The sequence below is a fragment of the Psittacula echo genome (genome assembly GCF_963264785.1).
Source record: "Psittacula echo genome assembly, chromosome: 6".
NCBI classification, from domain to species: Eukaryota; Metazoa; Chordata; class Aves; order Psittaciformes; family Psittacidae; genus Psittacula; species Psittacula echo.
The window spans coordinates 59,153,490-59,168,119 of record NC_137743.1 but is presented as its reverse complement, the minus strand read 5'-3'; the positions used below and the strand labels follow the sequence as shown (position 1 = coordinate 59,168,119).

Here is a 14,630-nt window from a genome sequence, read left to right as displayed (position 1 = left end):
ATCAAAGTGACAGCTTACTGAAGTTGTGGAATAACTCAGATCTCTTGATAACAATGTTCTTGGTCCTAGCCAGTGAACTAATGGAAGCCTGAAAGGCTCCCCAAGAATGAAAGACACATATCAACATTAATAGTAAACAGCTTTGCTGTAAGTCCGTAGCTTTGAAGTTCTCACTGTAAAATAACTGCCATTAATTCAGCAGTCAAAAACTCTTCAGCTCTCTACCCACAAACTTCTCTGCCAGCCTTGTCAAGTTACCTACATTTTAACACCCTACAGAGTCTAATAGAGATTTCCAAGGCTCCTGTGTAATACAATCTGAATTGCTGGCAGCCACAACTGCCTTCACATGCCATGTCTTTCTGGTTTTTGCTGTTAACAATACTTTCAGTGTCAACAGATGTCATCTTGCGTAATGCATCAAGAAGAGCCAACACATGTGTTCTACAGTTGACAGATTTCCCTCCAAAGATATATAGCGTGTATTTATGCAGGCAGGTCCCTTACAGCCATTCTGACACTCTAAGTGCACTAGCTGCTTTGGAAGCTTGCTTCAGTGTTCATTTTTAAAGTGAACTGATTCAACTTGCCTTTAGGAAAGGGGTTTGACTGGAAAAACCAAAACCAACCAAATGAACAAACAAAAACCCCAAAACAAAACAAACAAGCCAAACAAAAAATAAACAAAAAACAAAAACAAACAAACAAAAAACAAACAAACAAACAAACAAACAAACAAAAAAAAAAAAAAAAAACCACAAAAAACATTAACAACCCACTAAAACAGACCACTGATAGTTTCTTCCTGCCTGCCCATGAATATATCACAATGGCAGCTGGAAATGGTGACCTATTACATCCCTGGCTAGACTCTGGCAGTTTAACTGTAGCATTAATGTGAAACCATCAAAGCTCACAGTAAACTGAAATTCACCATGTGCTACAACATAGCACATGCACACATAAAAAAATGTTCTGGTGTGATTTCCAGACCACAGGCATTGAACTTCCAAAGATACTGGGTGTTTGCAGATCAGAAACATCTGTGTGTACTACCCATATATCTATCAGCTGCATGGAAATTCTGTTTCATTTAAACAAATGTGTTCATCTAATCCTTTTATAAATGGAACCAATAACTTCCAATCTATTTAATAATTTTCTGAATATACTTAGTAGTAAATTTGCATATATGCCAGACTTCAAGTGATCAACAATACAATAACATAAGTGATCACAGTCTAAGACACTCCAGTTATTAAGCTAATTCATTTAACGCATCAAAAAATTTAAGAGGCCTTAGCTGGTTTTGGTTTGAAATGTACACAGCTATTTGGTCAGCTGCATTCAAGTAACTTAATAGCTCTCCTATTTTTTTCTTTTCAGAAAGTAGCAGTCGTCTGAAAACATTCTATTCACATAAAAGAAAAATATTCCCACCACAGCAGAATTATTCACTACTGCCCTAGTCTAAAATTATTCCACTCTCCATACAATGAAAAGATTCAATTTTTAGAGGCTATGTCAGTCAAAAAGAATAGTTCACGAGTAAGCTCTACAGTGTGATACACAATTAATTATGTGATATAGTTTGTCAAAGGCTAACAGTTTTGAAAAGCTGAAGAATGGTGCTTAGTTTACAATGGTAACCTTTTGACAAATACTTACACAAGTAAATTTTCAGTCTTGAAATGACTGATCAATATTATGAATTATTTAACAACAGGGGTTGATTTTATTTTAAATGATGCACACTTTACACAAAGAATGACACTGCGTTACACTCAAATAAAAGGACTTAAAGAAACGATTACCACGTTAACAATGATTTATTAATGTGCAGTTTAAAGGGCTCATGTTTCCACCAGTGTTGCTTAAAGCAGTGAAGCAAGAACAAAGCCTATGAAAATACAGATTTGTGGGGGTTTTTTTACACCCTGGATGAGATTGCAGAACTCTACAGTTAAATTAATCTGCAAGGTACTTCAAGGGAAAGAATGTATTCTTTGCTGAAAAGAATTATTACAAATTAACATCATATATATATATATAAAGACATAATACACATATGGAGGACTACTGTGAATTAAAAATAATGAAAAGAACATGCACTTTACTGAGCAAATAGAAGATCAGCATTTGGCCAAATACTGTTAACATTTGGAGGCCATTTGGTGATTTCTTTAAAGCTAATCAAGAAATACGAGTGTTTCTAAAGAAAAGATACCCAGCAACTTCAGCAGTCCTTTGACGGTATTGTACATAAAATAAATGACTGGCTAGGTCATTATGGTGCTTCTATCTCACACTAGAGATCTGGCTAGTAAATCTTCTCTATAAGCTGGAATGCATAACATACTTCTGTTATATTCATTCTGGCACTTTTCATAAATGGCAGAGAAACAAGTATTTTCAATTACTAAAATTATTACACAATAACTGGATAAATACATAGATATAACTCAACCTCTCTTTCAAGGATTAAATAGAGAAAATTTAAAAAATGAGACACAGTCCTATAAAAATGGAACTTACTTGCATATGTGTATGTGAATTCTTATTTCCTGCATCCATAAAAAATTAATACTATTCAAATACATTTGAAAAAGGGACATTAAGCTCAGTCTGTCAGCTACCATCTTAAAAAGAACAAGAAAAGCATTGTAAGTAGAACACTTGAAAATACACAGTCTACAAAATAACATTAAAAATTAAAAAGAACTCGCATAATACTTTAGCCAGCAAACAGATCTGTAGTACCATGTTCTCAGTATGAATCTCTTATTAAAGATACATATAATTCCCTATGCTGACAGGTATAAAAATTGTTGTGAGAAGCACCTAATTACATTAGATTTGACTCCCAACTCTATTGTTATGCTGCTTATATTAGTAAGAGAGAGTTAAAAAGTACTGCCATAAACTTTGAGGTCTTACAGCTCTGAAGAATTTAGCTTCTATTCTCACTAAACACGCTTTCACTTAAATTGTAACTGCCAAAGAGATTACATGTTTTTACTGAATTGTTTTAAAGCAGAAATCACAAAAAAAATCTCACACATGTACCAGAGTCCACTTAAGGTTCCCATTCTTTCTGGAAATGACTACATCAAAGCTTTTATCTATCAGCAGGTTTTGATACTCTGAAATGGCAAATATTCTTCAATATTAAAATGAGCTTAACAGAACTAATTTGATTACTAATGCATATATATATTCTAGTCACCAATCTTTCAAAATTTATCAATTTCTTTGTAAAGCTGCAGACAGCTTTAAACTAAAACTGACTGGGAGAAATGGATAACATCCCTTCAGGCACAAAGTGGTTGGGAATGGTAGGAAATGCTGGGAATTCCAAAAGAAATATCAGAGCATAAGATCAGGGAAGTGGTCTGGGAGAAGCAACTTGGGAATAGGAACTCTGTACTGGAAAACACTGGTAGTTGCTGAACATTTTGGGCCATTTGATATCCAACCTTGGCCACTGCAGCCTGGCTCTCTTATAGCACACTCTGATTCCTCCACTCTCTTTTTCATTTTTGTTTCCTTTTTTTTTTTTCTGTTAGAAAATATGTAGCCTTTGAAAACAGGATAAAACTGAAAGGTGAAAGGTAAAGCATAAAAACTAGTGAAAGTCCTTTTTCCTCACTCACATTCTGATAGTGTATCCTTATAATTCTAACGAGTAAAGTGAACATTATGTATTACTTAGTATTTTTGGGTTTTTTTAGAGTGACAAGGACTACCACATTAGAAAGAGAAACAGAAGGAAAAAGAGGATCTTCTTTAGGTAAGAAACAGGTCAAGTTTATTGAAATGTGAAAGCACAACTTAATAATATGAATTGGCAAAAACCTTCAGTCTTGTAACAGTCTAACAATTTAAGAAAAAAAATACACAAACTTAAATTGTTTTGTGATGTAAAGCCTCAAAGGATATAAAATGTTAAGTACTATTAAATCTCAGGTAAGACCAGAACAAAACGAACTTTTTTAGTAAGTCTACATTCCCTTCACAAACTCTAAGTTAATTCTTTTCCTATATGATGTTTTAAAAGGTCTAACCTTATAATTAATGCAGACTACCAAGGAAGGAAGATATTTATCAAGCACTTCTGCAAAGATATTGTGAAAAAAACAAAGGAATCAATTAATTAATTCAGTAAACCTATTTATTATAACCAACCTTACAAAGTCTAGTCTATATTATACAGGTTAGATTTTCCAATAAGGAAAGAAATCTCTGCATTTGGGAGGTTTTGAATCACATTATATATCACCTGGTAAAAAAAACCAAACTCATAATCCTTTTTAAACATGGAACAAAATGTTCCCCTAAAATACCTACAGATCCTTAGGGTCTGAACACTCATAGCTTTACAAAGACTGCAGATCAGACTTTCTCCCCTCCTTTTGATGCTTGATGCTCCTTCCTAGAACAACCTCTTTGCTTTGTGTTGCTACTGACCCTATTGTGCCTGATGTCAGGTTCCATCAGTTTAGTTAGAGCACTCCAATCACTAAAGATGAGCCATAACCACACTTCTGCATCTGGATACTCAAAATCCATCAAGCAAATGTATTGAGATCCATGAAGATGACAAGTGAATTATTATTACACTTTCATGAATATTTATTTAGCATTTTTATAGCAGCAGCACACTGTGGCTGACTAAGTAGCTCCAAGGGACATAATAACAACTCCAGGTAGTGAAAGAAAATTCCTATAGCTCACTTATCAAGGCTTATATAAACACTGTAGGTCTGGCTAGATTATTTTTTCTTGTCTTCTGATGGTACTACTAATGTACATGAGTTTTGTGTAGGTTTCCTATACTGTACATTCAGCATTTAGATTACTAAAGATGAGGATAACACTGAAGAGAGTAATACAAAAATGTTTACATCTAAAATGATTATTTTTAGTTCTCTTTAAAGTCACTTGTGTTAGAAAAAAAGCAGCACACATGTTGGCTTTATACTGAGGTCAACTGACTAGGGAAAAACCAAAAATGCTGGTTAACATCTTTTATAAGTTTTTATAAAGTTATATATTTATAACTTATATATCTATATAACAAGAAAATACTTTATGTCTCTATAACTTTAAGAAAATATTTTAAAAGTATTTCTAAACCCCTGCTGAGCTAAATCATAGCTGTAATTCCTTGAAAAGCTCTTTTCTCTGTTCACAGAGTTTATGAAAAACATTTGGTTGTTAGATTGAGCCAAGTCCTCTAAAGCTTTAATGTGTAGAACAGGTACAGCATGACTGTAACATCAACAGTATCTCCTAGAAATAAGTCAAAGGATTCTCTAGACAATTGCAATAACTGTAATGAATATTATAATTGCACCACAGAAAACATTCTTCAGGAAAAAGCTTACAGAAATGTATCTAATGAGCTCACTTTTATATTCTAATGAATTCACATTTATATATTAGTGTGCCAAATACCACTGACTTCCTCCCCAGTCATCATAATGAGCAGCAAGTTGTAGGTTGCCCTCTTTGTTCATATATAAAATTCACATACCTAGAGGAAAGGCTGAGAGCTGGTGGGGTTGCTATTCTTCTCTGAGTTACTGCAAAGAAGTAAAATAATCCCCATTTCACACTACTGACAATACATAAATTAACAGCCAATATACAATCAACACTAAGTAACCACTTACTCTTCTTAAACCATGGGATTAATTTTATATATATGCTTCCCCTTTTGAAGCATTTTTTCTTCTCTGACTTTCTAGTTAAATTGCCAGTATATGTATCTCTGTGAATGTAGTGGCCTGAATTTCTCCTTTTCCTCTCTCTGTTTATGTTGGCCTCTCATAGCTTTGTATGTCTCATATAGAATGTGTTATTGCTTATCTTGTTTCTGTTGCATCTATAAAATCTCTCTGTCAAACCGCCACCTCTCCTTGTAATGTCTTTTCAGCCATATGGATTTAAAGAATTTATTTCTCCCTTTAAAGTGCTTCTACATTAGTTCCTTTGAACTGACTCTGTGTTTATGTTAAGACAATTCCTTGTGAGTTAAATCATGATCACATCATGATTCTTTCCTCATGTTGCATGGAATCTATTTCAGACTCCACAATTTGAGGCGATCTCCCTTTGAATCAGATTAAGGTCCACATAGAGTATATTCCATTCTATCAGGATTTGATATAAAAAACCCCTACATCAGATGCCGAGTGGGGGTTGGAAAAGATCTGGCAGCTGGCATGAGTGGGAGTAAGCAGCCTAAGGACAGTGTGCAAAATGCAGCAATGAATGACACTTCCATTTTTATCAGAAACTGAGCCTGGGTTTGCTAAAGCATCTGATGTGCTGCTTAAAATTATATTTATAGCCTGCAATGCTTTTTTACTGCTACTTCCATCACTGATGTTAACTGAAATTTAGTACAAATGGGGCTCATTAATATATGGAAAAGGAGGGAAAGTTATCATCCTAAAGAGTTTTATTGTTCCTCTTGTTTTTTATTAAGGCCTGAATCTGATTTAGAGCTGAGTGACTGTGAATCTTCTTTACTTGTTTTCAATAGTTACCTACAGAATACATAAGGTCTTAAAACATATACACATGTATGCGTAAACACACATACTACAGAAAACACACTAGAGAACTAGAGAAAAGAGAAAACTATGTATTACATGCTGCAAAGCTTAGTGGTTTTCTTAAAAAAAAGAATAAAAACATTGATATATATTTTGCACTTCTATAAAGCAATACTTTAGGTAGCATAACATATATATGGATATTAAGGACCCATTAAATGAACTTGTTGTAGGGCGAAAATTCCTACGGAGCAAAGATCTGTTTATGCAGCATATAGCATCTGAGCCTCTAAGGTCCCAATAATCTTCTATTCCTATTGATCTGAATAAAATCAGAACCATAAAATATTCCTTTTGTATAATTGAGGGAGTGTTTGCAGAGCAAATGCTTGGTTCTGTGTCTATGATTAACACAGATAACTAATTAAGGGAATTATACTTTATAATTCAAAGCATTAACACTGCATTATGATAGGCAGACATCAAAATTATTTGCCTATTACTATAGGGTCCTCCTGGTGTCATTTCACTTAGGTTTAAAAGGATCTTTAGTTATTTTTTTATTTTAAAGCATGAAGAAATAAATATATCTGTGAAATGCCTGAATGTAACTGAGTGCACATCTTGGTTTTGTACACATGAATCTTATCCGAACAATTTCCAGCTATATTTATTGTCCTCTCATTATCTTCTTTATGTAGCAGTCTCTTGAGCTGTTAAAATACATATCTCAGGACAGCCCTGTTGCAATTTCATACTGAAAGTAATTTCTTAGTACGAAAATAATTTATCAAAGATGTCCCATCTGAAATAATGAAATTTCTACCACTGCTAGGAGGAAAAGTGGTAAAAGACAGCAGGTAATCTACAGCATGACCACTGGGGGTCATTCATTTTACACAAATACTCCAGTAAAGTATTCACTGGTTTTGAGTAGGAATAATATTTTAACATAGTTATTTCTAAATAGAAAAACACTCAGAGGTTAATATCCAGAGATATTTTCCACCTGTGCTGCATAATTTTAAATAGCAAGTGAGGAAAAAGGAATAATACATTGTACAAAGAGATAGCCAGAGTAACATCAAGAAACTGAAAATAATGGGCATATCAGTTATATATTATACCTATATATTATCCTATATATATCTATCTATAGATTATGTAGATTATTATTATATATATTATATAATATATAATATATAGATTATATAAATATGTATATTATGATTATATAGATTATGTATCTATAGATGATGTATCTATATATTATACCTATATAAAATAGAAAAAAAAAAAAATCCACACTCCCAAAAAAGCCCACCATGTTTCCCATGACCCTGTATTAAGTTTCAAAGGAGACAAACAAGAAATTAAAAATGGTCTGACAAGAATTTGAAAAATGAAACACTGTTTTTATCAAATTGTTTGCAGTCATTCTAAGCACTATATAGAAGTCTCAATGAAAACAGAGCTGAATGCTAACATTAAGAGAAAAAAAGCACTTAACTGATGATATTGTATGTGCTAAATAAAACCCAATATAATCCTTAGAAGCATAACTCCTATATAGTTATTTGCCAGTCAATTTTAAATATGACTTAAAAATCAAACTGCACTTTAAAACAAATTTAACATGCTCAGCAAAGGTTCAAAATAATTCAAAGTAAGGAAATAAATAGGTACCTGCACCCAACACCACACATCAAATGTTTTAGAACTTCAGGAAGTAGCTCATTTTATCTTACAGATAAGCTTTACTTACAAACATGGTTATATTTACTTACACTTAAGAAAATTAAACGCAAAATCTTTGAGTTTTTGTCAGTAAGATTATACCAATCATGCATTGAAAATTAATGATGTTGATTTCATTTTTAAACTTAGTTATGCACTTGTATAAACAGCAGCTGTACATGAAAACAGATTACTAGACATACATATTAAACTTTTAATACTTTAAAATTCCATCTAGTATAAAACTAACACTAGATATTTTGGCTGCTTATTTCTGATCAAGATATCATACACTTACAGAGAAAATTCCAGGCCTTCACTTCAATATATATTCTGACTCATTTTTAGCTCAAATTTATTAGTCCTTATTGTCTCCCAAGCATATCTTTCTTTTCTATAGGCAAACTATTATTACTATTAAGAGGGCATAAACAAATTCATGATTAAGATAATACCATTATAAAGATAATAATTATAGGGCTCAGAAACTATTCTAACAGATTTATTACCACTTAAGCACAATAAACCTAAGAAACAGCGACACGAACCCAAACCCCGTCCCAATCAACCAGCTCAATCAACTATATACATCCCACAGCTTTAAGACTTACTCTCCCACTTACTCTGGTGTTTCAAAATCACTTTTGCTATAGTTTGGTGGCTTGCTGGAGATTTCTGGGGCCTTTGGGGTTTATTTGAGACATCTGCAAGCCCTGAAATCTCATCAGGCATTTTAGACTGGGCAAGGTAACTTTTTCTTTTGCCAAAAGAGGAGGAAGTTCATGTGGTAACACACCCAGTAATTAAATATGAATATTGTATAGTGGGAAGAATCACTCCCTGACTTTCTGCACATCTCCTAGTGTGTTCATTTTCATTTTATTTTTTACTCAATTGAGTTTCTCATTTTAGAAATGATTATACCTTTTTTTTCTGGAGAGTATGGAACTCTGTCTGGGGATGGGTGAGCAGTCGACAAGAGAGTTTGTGGGTCAAGGTTAAAGGGAGAGCAGCGATGGGGGACATTACTGTGGGGATCTGTTACAGACCACCTGATCAAGAGGAATCTGTGGATGAAGCACTCTATAAGCAGATAGGAACAGTCTCACATTCACAGGCCCTTGTTCTCATGGGAGACTTCAACCACCCTGACATCACGCAGTCTACTTCCCCCCCCACCCCCCCAGAGGGATGGGAAGGAGAATTGAAAGAATGTAACTCCTATGGGTTGAGATAAGAACAGTCCAGTAACTAAGGTATAACACAAATCACTACTGCTACCACCAATAATAATAATGATAAGAGAAATAACAAGGGAAGAGAATACGATACCACCCGCCGGAAAAGAGCCTGACAGAAAAGAGGACGTGCCCTTCCGGGTAGCTCCCAGTTACATCCCCCGGCATGACGTGCTGTGGTATGGAATACCTCTTTGGCTAGCCTGGGTCAGGTGTCCTGTCCCTGCTTCCTCCCGGCTTCTCCTCCTCCTTGGCAGAGGATGAGACTCACAAAGTCCTTGGTCAGGGTAAACATTCTGACCAGCAACTGAAAACATCGGCTTTATCAGTATTATTCCCAGGCCGAAAGTCAAAACCACAGCACTGCACCAGCTACTAAGAAGGAGGAAAAACTGACTGCTGCTGCTGAACCCAGGACAGCGGTGTTCAAGGCCAGGTTGGATGAGGCCTTGGGTGACATGGTTTAGTGTGGGGTGTCCCTGCCCATGGCAGGGGGGTTGGAACTAGATGATCTTAAGGTCCTTTCCAACCCTAACTATTCTATGATTCTTTAGGAGCAAATAACTGTCACTGGGAAGAAAAAAAAAAAAAATCAACCTATATCTTCTGTATAAGACATCCTCAACAACAGAAATCATCCCAACACCACAAATGCCTCTTATGCTCTTTGTTTAGTGATTACAATAAATGCTTCAGCAACATTAACTCTTTCAACTTTTTTTATGTGAATGTACTAGAATCTCATAATAAAACATGATGTACATCTTTTTGTCCACCAAGTTATTGCTAAGCCTTCTAAAGCATTTGAATTCTTGTGCTAAAACTGTACCACGATCTGCCAATTTATTTATTTATTGAAAAATCTATGTCATGAGGGACATTAATATGAACTGGACTGAGAACAACTGAAAAAGCAGCAATCTCCATAAAAAAAAATTGTACCTTCCAGGATATTCCTTATAACACAGACACTACCTGAAGTTTGATAAAGCAATTAGAAAGGAAGAGCATTAGGTTGTTTACTCTCAGTTTTTAAATGAAATACACAACTTGCCCCAAAGTTTATCATAGTGCAAATCTGGTTACATTTACAATGCTTCAGAAAGAAATGGAGCAGCCTCAGATTTCAGACATCTTCAGAATATTTTGCTCTGTGTAGTGCCAGTTGACCACAGCTTAGAATTGAGTGGAAAAATATTTCATGCAATAAGGACTTAACTGTATACTGTTGGAGTAGCTAGCTAAATGAGGCCTACTATTGTGCGACCTGAAGTATACTGAATTGGCCTAGCCAATTCAATTTGTCAACTAACCTAAGAAGCTCATCTTCAGTAAGTGGCATCTTCGTTCCTTTTTTCCACAGACCAATGTGTCAGTCAGTGACAACAGCAGAAATTTTATTGCAAAAGTTTTGAGTTTTGTAAAGTTGTAAGAAAATAAAAGATGAGTTCTATCACTTCAGGAGCATGGAGTTTAGATCAACAATTAAATCTAATAATCCAACTCTTGCACCAGCTTTAACGTAACCATAATCATCATCACAGATCACAATATGAGACAACTCATCCGAGTCTTAGTGCAATCACATGCCACCATGATGGTACCTTGTTGCTGGTTCAAACAAGAATCTGCATTGCAGAGAAAAAGAAAAAGGAAAACATCACACCAAGCCAATAAAATAATGTGCTATGAATTTTCTGAATACTGTATTTAAAAATAAATTGTTTCCAACAAAACAGCAGCCTAAGGTGGCTAGATTCTGCTGTGACAAGCAACAGTTTCCCTGAACCTAATACCAGGATGGGAATCCTGAGAAACACACAACTAGAGAACAGAACATCCCAGCACTTTTCTCAAAATCACCAGATTTTGCTCAAAGCACAGCAATATATTGCATTTTAATCTTGAGTTACATAGAAACAAGTCTACAGTCAGGTAAAGCTCACAGGATACTTGATGTGGCAGGAAACCTGGATCCTGAACTCTTGGAGACAGAAAGGAGCACCATTATGAGCAGAGGCAGGGGCTAGCTAAGTTGCTAATGGGTTAGAGTATACCTCTAGAATAGCACCACCAGAGTTCCTATGCCATACTTACTAAAACTTAAATCTGACTTTCCACAAGAAAACCTCCTGGGAAACACAGACGTGTAAACAACATCTGTCTCACCTTTGGAGTAAATCCAAGCTCCTGCAGACTCTCTGGGTGCCATGAATCTGCAACTAGCACTATAGGGATATAAAGAGTAAATCAAACAAATTTTTATTTAAGTATTTGCATGATTACATATCTCAGTGCAAATGCAACGTTTTGGTAAGCAAAATATTTTGCCTTAACTAAACATAATAAATTTGCTATTTTTCCAATTCTTTTCAATCTGCAAAATTTAGTGTCCTAATATGAGAGATTATACATTACACTTAGACTTAACACAGAATAAAAACAACTCAATAAAGATATTATATAAAGCATGCCGTAGGTTGTTTTATGTGACATACTGGCACCATGTTAAAAATTATGCATTCTTTATAGATGAATAGTTTTCTAGGTTTTGAACTACACAGAGAAGTTTCACATTTCTGCAAAATCAGGCATGAAGCACTCAGTGTGGTAAAGTCTCCTCTTACTAAGCTGATCTAGCAGATGTGGTTAACTGCTTCATTTCTGATAAAGAGTTCTTTATGAAGTTGTGGATGCCCCATCCCTGGAAGTGTTCAAGGCCAGGCTAGATGGGACCTTGACCAGCCTGGTCTAGTGGAAGTCAGGCATGGCAGGGGGGTTGGAACTAGATGATCTTTAAGGTTTCTTCCAACCATAACCATCTATGATTATATGAATGTAAGACGTCTAAACCTGTAAATACTTAATTTTCATGTCTTCACTGATGCTGAGAATGCTTATCAAATATTTGTCATTGATACTACATATGTCTGTACAAATACATAAATGATACTTGTATTTGGGATAAAGTTTTGATGATATTCTTATTCACTCTTCTCATTAATGTATCTCATGTGAGTTAGTCATAGCCGTACAGAAAATCAATCTATTGTAGATTACTTAGGTGAATTTTGATTTTATCTAAATGAATTTTGCATGTGACAAATATCTGACCTTGCTGGACCATGGAAAGTTTAAGTCCCTTGCTACTTTATAGAAAAAAAAAAAAATAAAAAAATCCATTATTCTTTTTCCAAAAAAAAAAGAAGTGTTGGATTATCAAGGTCACATACTTATGTGATGAATTCTAAAGTATCTGGTGAGGCAGATAATAGAGGGTGATTACAAAAAAGGAAATATCGGTAGGAAAAAAAAATCCTATAAAAATTGTGTTTGAACACCCATTTTTGACAAGGAAATACAAGATATATTAAAGGGGAAAAAGGAGATTCAGCAGAACACGTGGCAGAGGCCAATAAATGTCTAAGTTTTTGAAGACATGTACATGCTTGTCACAGACATTTCTCACAAGTCAGTCTTCAAGAGAGTAGAAATCTTTTATTTCTGTCCCCCTTCCTACTGCATCATTATTCTTTATTATGTAATATTTCAGGTGACAATATAGCACTAGTTATAACTCAGTGCTAGCTGGTGCTACATTACTGCACAGTACTTGCAGCAAGATCTTAAATACTTTTACACTCTTCTATGTATTGTCTTAGAGACTGAAAAAAAGGGAAGTTTCATTTCACTTCAAGAAAGGAAAAGGAAGCCACAACAGATACACATGCAGAGTCACAATGAGGAGCACAAAATAGATGCCCTTCAGTTCTTTGGGAAGTCCCAACATTACTTGTGGCTGAGCAATGAGAGGAAAGGGAACTCGGGCTTTTGGAAAGAACACTCACTCAACATCAAAATGTTCCAGCAATATTTTTTTTTATTCTGTTCTAATTTTTAATCTAAACATTATTAAAAAAAAAAACCCAAACAATTATTTCTGTATTGATATCAATTTATTTCCTAATTACAGTTTCCTAAATGCTGCATACCTTTTTCCATGTTATGTCTTTCATTCAGCAGCATCAAACTTCTGAATGAGTAATTCTCACTTTAAGCTCTCACTGCATTACAGAAACTAAGACACAGAGACCAGGTTTTCTTCTTTTATACCAGTCATTACCGAATATAATACGGGATGTAGACCAGTGAACATAAGGAACAGTACTGCAGCTTAGAATTTGTCTGGTGTGGGGGTTGCTTTTTTTTGTTTGTTTTTTTCAGTCTCTGGGGTTTTTTTGGGTTTTGGGGGGTTTTATTTTTTGTTCTCCAAGCACTGTTGCTAGGTCACAGGGTTGTGAACACTAACAGGATATATTTTCCAGGACATAAATGGAAATGAGTCTATATTCCACTTAAACTACTGAATTCCTTAAGCAGGAGGGAGGCACTTGTTTCTGTTTTCTGTCAAGCTAATATTTTAAACAAAGATGTGTAGGATTAGCTGGATATGAAACAAAGTTGAAGGGTTTTCTTAATGTAGTGATGCTGTTATTAGGTAGGTATGGTAGCACTGAAACACACTAATAAATGCAGACAATAAATATTTCTCAGAACAGATTAGAAAGTGAAATTATTTAGAAAAATTTGAAGTTATATGTATTTCTGTAATGGACTTCAACCCCCAAATTTGTTGGTTTGTTGTTTTTTTTTTCAAAGACAAAGCATACATTCTCTGACTGTAGCGTGCATTACTATTTTGCTCCTTTCTTTTATAGGCTTTTACAAGCAGTCACAAACTACTGCAGTGGGAATGTCCAGAGAAAATAGAAACACAGGGCTTTTTTATTCATTAAAAGCTTCGTACCTTTTTCTTCATATTCTGTACATCACAGGAGTTGAGACACAAACAGGGAGAACAAAGAGAATATATAAGCAGCTGCAGCAAAGTACTGTGCTGATCTATGCACACAGACTACTCAGATCAAGTTTTAAGAGCATATTTTCAGAAATGGGATTTCCACACATACACACAAAAATAAAGTATTATGTAATATGTGCTAACACATATAATACATGAGCATGACTATAGGTATCCCTGAAGAAAGGTTTCACCACTTCGAAAGCAACTGAATATTGTGCTTCAGTTCAA

General features: G+C 34.7%; 1 protein-coding gene across 9 annotated transcripts in view; it reads right to left on the bottom strand.

Annotated features, from left to right (window-relative positions):
* KCNMA1 (potassium calcium-activated channel subfamily M alpha 1) overlaps positions 1-14,630 on the bottom strand; it is a 507,083-nt gene that overhangs the window by 243,587 nt on the left and 248,866 nt on the right. The window lies entirely within an intron of this gene.